The sequence below is a fragment of the Podarcis liolepis genome (assembly GCF_965112155.1).
Source record: "Podarcis liolepis genome assembly, chromosome: 7".
NCBI classification, from domain to species: Eukaryota; Metazoa; Chordata; class Lepidosauria; order Squamata; family Lacertidae; genus Podarcis; species Podarcis liolepis.
Window position 1 is genome coordinate 78826270 of NC_139561.1, and position 6824 is coordinate 78833093.

Consider the following 6824-nt stretch of genomic DNA (forward strand, 5'->3'; position numbering starts at 1 on the left):
TATGGAAGCTCACAGTCAGGACCTCAGTGCAACAACATTCTGGCTTACTGTGAGTTCCATCAACTGATATCTGAAATATGCAACTTTTTATACTGGAGGTAGTACATAGGCTTCATGTTTAGTAGCCACTGAGAGTCTTATTTTCCATCAATTTGTCTAATTCCCTTCTAAAGCCATTCAAATTGGTGGCATTAACTACCTCTTGTAGAAAATTCCATAGTTTAATTGTGCTAAGTTTGTAACCAAACAGTGGGAAGAAAATATATTTAAGTGAGAGTCTGGATGGGGGGGGGGGGAAGGTTGGCCATGGGAAAGGGGGAGTTCACCTCCCCACTTCTTGGAAATAATTTAACCGGTATTCTTGGCAATGGCTTCAATAGTTTTAATTAATGAGTGTTTTATTCTATTCTATTCTATTCTATTCTATTCTATTCTATTCTATTCTATTCTATTCTATTCTATTCTATTCTATTCTATTCTATTAAAATGCTTTTAAAATTGAACCCCTTTTAATTTAGAAGTATTAATTGACTCTCACCTCCTCCTTTGTGTGTCACTTAGCAAACTGCAAAACCAATTAATAATAATGTTAATGATGATAATAATAATAATTAATAATTCATGAAGTAAACTTTTGCTTCTGTCTTCAGCATTACCTCTGCACTGCAGATATACTTATAACAAGATTGGAATGACATACAATAGCTATCTTAAAAAAACTTGTGACTCCAAAGAAGATTCCTGTGAGGCCAGTGTTCTGCATACAAATATAAGTAAGATTTGCCTGATTATGTTGTCTTTTTTGTCTTCTTTTTTGGGGGTGTGTGTCTTTTTTGGTCTTTTTCTGTTTGATTAGATCCAGGTTAAGATAGTTGAACTTTAAGGGTTCTAATAGCATATAGAAGTCTACGCTGGGGCAATTCACCTATTAAAAAAGTGAAGTGAGGAAGTTGTGGCACTTCAGCTGTAGATGAATTAGAACTCTCATCAGCCTCAGCTAGCCTGGCCACCAGTCAGGATTGATGGGAGATGCAGTCCAACAACATCTGGAGGATCACAGCTTCCCATCCTGAAGTAAGGAATGGCTTACATTTGAAAATGGGGAATCTAACATCACCTGATCACAACCAGTGGCTGAATCTGGGTGCTTATCTCCAAGCTTGGACAATTTGATTTGCATTAATGAGAAATCCCTGCTTACCCTTCTAAAGTTTTGACTTGATTTGCATTAACTAGAAATCCCCATTGACCCAAACCAATGAACTCCAATTTAGTTTTGGTTATCAAACTAGACAATAAGCCTAGAATATAACATGAAGCCTTTGCCATAAATGACATTGAAATTGAGACTCCTTTCACAGATCTATAAAAAAAGCTGAGCAATTGGGATGGGAAACGAAGGTGCTTCACACTTTCATGGCTCCCCCTCCCCCCTCAAGTAATTTTGAAATAACTCTTAGTGATGAAATGATTGGGAAGGAACCATCATTACGGGAGTATTCTTGCAGTTCACCTATTAAAAAGGGTTTCCGTTAGCCAGCTTGATTCAGTGTGGGCCCCTCCACCCTGATGAACTTCTTTCATACTTCAACCATTGGTTAAGGTTGATTTGATCCCCTTGCTTGATCCTGATTCACCCACCCCTTCTACCTAGAAGGACATGGATGCCATTTCTGGTTCGTCCGAGGCGCCAAAATGCCTTGGGGCAATCCTGGGTGGGATGGTTCCAACATCTGGGTGGGATCTGTTCCAACATCACTGGTACATTCTTGGCAAATGGGCAGTAAGGCTGGTGCAATGCAATGTCTTGCCAAGTTTCTTGCACTGGGCAACAGGAGTTCAGGGAAGCATTTCCCCCACCCTGCAAACTGTTATGATCGACTAGCAGAGAGAATGCAGTATATGTCAGATGTATTGTCAGATGTATAGGAGAAGGCATGAGTCTTCATGCTTGAAATTTGATGTGAAATGAAGTTCTGCATACATTCTAAATTTAAAGCATTATACAAATTAATTGCAAACATAAAAAAGAGGTTGGTCCTATGGATTAAGGAGGCAAGAGACTACTACTTGTGGCAGAGAGCTGAACTCATAAATGCCTGCAGAAAACTATTCTGTTCCACCTGGGCTATGCAGATCATTAAGAATAGATCTTTCCACACTGGTTAATTGATATCTATTGATTTCCTTTTAATGTGGTTTTTCTTGTATCTTTTACCATATTTTTCGCTCTATAAGACACACTTTTCCCCCTCCAAAAATGAAGGGGAAATGTGTGTGCGTCCTATGGAGCGAATGCAGGCTTTTGCTGAAGCCTGGAGAGCGAGAGGGGTTGGTGCCCCTCTTGCTCTCCAGTCTTCAGGAAGCTATCCGCAATCCTTCAGAGCGTGGTGGGAACTCCCGCCGGGCTCCGAAGGCTTGAGGACAGCAGCCTGCAGCCCGAAGCCCGGGGAGCGGGCTTTGGGCAGCTGCACAACTTTGTCTCCGCTCCAGGACCTGTTCTGGGGGCTGGGGTGGGGGGAAGCTCGGGCTTCCCCCGCCCCAGCCCCACGGCAAAAATCGAAGCCCCACACAGCCTCTCCCGGCTGGAGAGGTTGTGCATGGCTAAAGAGGAAGCCAAGACAGCCAGGGGGATGGATCCCACTGGCTGTCTTGGTTTCTTTGCTCTTTGGGGCTGGGGGGAGGGGAATAAAACTAGGTGCGCCCTATGGTCTGGTTCACCCTATGGAGTGAAAAATATGGTATGTATGAAATGTATGAAAAACATTTTGATATTTTTTCCTCTTATGTTATAGCAGTGCACACGCATTTAAACAAACAAACAAACAAACAAACAGCACCTCACTTTAGATTGACAAATTTAATAATACATTCCATATTGTTACTTTGAAAAGGTCCTGATTCAGACATCAAAGAAAATTGGATCCATTACAATGAATGTACCTTAGGAGCAATAGTCGTGAATATTTTCCCCAGATCTAGATATTTCTTTCAATTTCTTTTTCATAGTGGTACTCCGAGTGCACGTTTTGAATAAATGCACATCATCCGACGATTGTTTCTCAGGCAATTTCAGCTTCACTGCAGGGGATGGTAAATTCTTTCAGATGAAGAGGCACTGCTGCAACACAGAACTGTGTAACAATGGAACTCTCAGCCGTAAGTTTCTGTATAATTTTAAAATCCACAACATGTTAGGGCTTTGCATTGGATTTGGCCAAAGGCTGGATACGTAGTCAATCAGCAGTACTCAGAGGAACTGGGCCTCATTCAAAAGGGGTGAGCAGCCCCAGATGGCTATATGGGTCGAGCCATTCAGCACTATCAGGACCTCTCAAGGGGTGGAGAGGCAAGCAGGACGAAGAAGCAGGCATGAGGAGAAACTGAGAAGAAGAGGGACCTACTGAGCAGCTACATCTCTGCCTGAGAAGGGATGGGTTCCCTTTCCAAACAGGCCTCTCCTGAATCTGTCCCAATGTCAGTCCTAAACCCTGACTGGGTCTAGATAATCTTTTCATCCAATAATACTTGCAGGTGCCCCACCAAAACTGTAAAGCCCTTGGGTGAATTACAATAATATAACATACAGGTACAAAAACAGATCCAGTGGTACCTCGGGTTAAGTACTTAATTCGTTCCGGAGTTCTGTTCTTAACCTGAAACTGTTCTTAACCTGAAGCACTACTTTAGCTAATGGGGCTTCCAGCTGCCGCCGTGCCGCCAGAGCACGATTTCTGTTCTCATCCTGAAGCAAAGTTCTTAACCCAAGGTAATATTTCTGGGTTAGCGGAGTCTGTAACCTGAAGCGTATGTAACCCGAGGTACCACTGTAAAACCATTAACATGCTCACTATACCTTTGATTTTGGCAGTTCCTGATCGCAACGTGCTGGCTGAAAATGGCCTGAAGTGCCCAGCCTGCTTCTCCAAAGGAACCACACAGTGTAAAAGTGAGAAGACCATCAACTGCCTTGAGAATGAGACCCAGTGTGTTGTTTTTAAAGGATCTCTTTTTAGAGGTAACATTGCTACTTAGACAGGGGGAAAGGGCCTAGTCATCGGATGGGTCATGCAGACTCATTCCTGTTCTCTTATTCTCCCCCCCCCCTTCCCTTTCCCTTGCATAGAAATGTGAGAGGGTCCACATCTCTCACTGGCCCCATTCTGCACCCTTCCTTAGTGTTTTGCCTGCCTGGACTGTGTCCTTTAACTCTCATAATGCCACTTGCTTGTCCAGAAGGAGTATTCCCCTTGGCTGGGGAGGGCGGGGTATAAATAAATAAATATTATTATTATTATTATTATTATTATTATTATTATTATTATTATTATTATTATTATTAAAAACACCCTTCTGAACAAAAGTAAAAAGTGCATTCATTGCTTCACCCCAGTTGCATCTGGATCTGTCCACCATTGGGTTGCAGTCGAGGACAAAATGTGTCCCCCTTGCTCAAAAAGCACATTTATTATGTAAAAGGCATGTAACAAGTTTTCTTAAATTCTGTGACAATGAGCAGTATCTGGCTAACTAATTCTGTGCACCAGAATTTCCGCTCTTGGAAACTTGTAAAATAAAAGGGGGATTCTATGGATGCTTAGATCACAGTGGGGCAATGAGGAAGCCTCAGTGGGCATCCAACCATCCTGAGAGACAATGAAGTGCATCTCCAGCTTTTTGTTTGTGTGTCGCTGCATCACACTGTTGTCTCATGCCAGGTTAAAACACTCAAGGTTCCCACACCAGGGAGGGAGTGGTGTTTTCAAATCTTGCTGTGTGGCCACAGCATGTGACTTTTAACATGCCCAGGAGATAGCAGGGATAGAATTCCTCCCATTTTATTGCAACTCAGCTGCACACAAGAATTTGATCTGCTTAATCTAGTTAATTAGGCCTGTTTTCAGATTCTCTACTTTCATTATATTTTATAAATATAATGTCAGAGGCTGGACTGAGGAGGAATGGTGGGAGCTGCCCCCCTCTTTTCTGATTTCCTGAAGCCTGACAGATAAACTGTTTATTAATAATCTTGAGACTCCTTTGGGTATGATGGCAATTCTGAATTACATATGAGTTTCTTTTTATCTGAACTTCATGTTGAAAATTTTGTTTATTCATGTTCTAATGAAATTATATTTTTCAGATTTCTTAAATATACACATTTTAAAAATAACTAAAATTGTCATTTAGCCTCACAAGCACAATCTCCTAGTACCTGGGTAAAGGACTAATGTCAACATTTCTTTCCTTTTCTTCTAGCCCCCATTCATCTCCACGATTTCACGTTTCAAGGCTGTGGAACAACAGATTTTTGTGCCATCCACAGAAGAAGACTTGGATCTGGGGGAGCTGCCCTTTTTATTACCCAAAAAAGATGTTATAATGCTTCAGGAATCTCACACCAGCCTGAACATGAAGGGTAAATAGGACAGTGTAGACCTCCTCCTTGTGTATTGCAAAATCCATGGCAATGAGGGGGAACTGGAGGCCTAGTGGTGAAATCCTGGACTCAGGATCTGTGGATCTTTCTTTTTTGCTTTTGGTGGAGGTAAAGGGAAGCAAGGGGCAATGAAAAATGGGTCAAAAATGTGCGGGTTGTAGATTCTAACTACAAAGAACCCTCTAGTGTATCATTAACAAATAATTTTCATTATGATCATTACAAAACAAAATAAATGGTTATGGGAAATAAAATTTTGGTTCTTAGTTCTGTTTCAGATACAAATGCAATTATTATTTGTTGGTTTAGCTGAAGTAATTACAAAATATAAAATAAATAAAACAGGATAAACGCAGGAATAATTTTTTCTCATTATAATCATCACTGTAAAAGCAGAACAGACCACTTTTTCAGAGGCGCATGGGCTCTTGTCCCTTAATAAAAAGTTAATTATATACCCAATCCATCTCTCAGTTGGAAGATTTAAATATTTGAACAAAACTTCTCTTACGGCTTCATTGTTGTTGTTGTTTAGTTGTTTAGTCGTGTCTGACTCTTCATGACCCCATGGACCAGAGCACGCCAGGCACCCCTGTCTTTCACTGCCTCCTGCAGCTTATTCAGACTCATGTTGCTAGCTTCGAGAACACTGTCCAACCATCTCGACCTCTGTCGTCCCCTTCTCCTTGTGCCCTCCATCTTTCCCAACATCAGGGTATTTCCCAGGGAATCTTCTCTTCTCATGATTTGGCCAAAGTATTGGAGCCTCAGCTTCACGATCTGTCCTTCTAGTGAGCACTCAGGGCTGATTTCCTTAAGAATGGATAGGTTTGATCTTCTTGCAGTCCATGGGACTCTCAAGAGTCTCCTCTAGCACCATAATTCAAAAGCATCAATTCTTCGTTGATCAACCTTCTTTACGGTCCAGCTCTCACTTCCATACATCACTACTGGGAAAACCATAGCTTTAACTATACTAAGTCCTCATAGATGGGACAAACCAGCAAGTAGTTGGGTAGATATTTAGGAACCTCTATCTCCATGTAGGCAAACCTGTTATACCTAGGGCATCCGGTGATAGCATCCTTCAAAAAAGACGCACTTCATACACTGGAGTCACAGAGCTGTAAATGCTTTCCCCTATTTGGTATTTGTGATGCTGGTTACATAGTGATGGTGTTGAATGTGTAGTTTGGCTTATCAAGGTGCAGGATGGTCCCACCCATGAGGCAAGGTGTGGTGACCATCTTAGGTGGCTGGCTTGTTAGGGGTCGTCAGGAACATGGCCCCCCAGAGCACAGCAGGAGAGTCAGCCTCAGAAATTGAGCTGAGCTAGCAAAGGGCTAGCTCTGAAGATGTGAGCTGTCTGAGTTTAGAGAGGACA

At 42.0% G+C, this 6824-nt stretch overlaps 1 protein-coding gene across 1 annotated transcript in view; it reads left to right on the forward strand.

Moving 5' to 3' along the window:
• LOC310712514 (phospholipase A2 inhibitor and Ly6/PLAUR domain-containing protein-like) overlaps positions 1-5682 on the forward strand; it is a 46096-nt gene extending 40414 nt beyond the window's left edge. Inside the window, exons 4-5 of the transcript XR_014528893.1 lie at positions 3872-4018; positions 5260-5682. The gene's annotated coding sequence lies outside the window, so the exon portion shown is untranslated. The remainder of the gene's footprint in view (positions 1-3871; positions 4019-5259) is intronic.
• The last annotated feature ends 1142 nt before the right edge of the window (positions 5683-6824 follow it).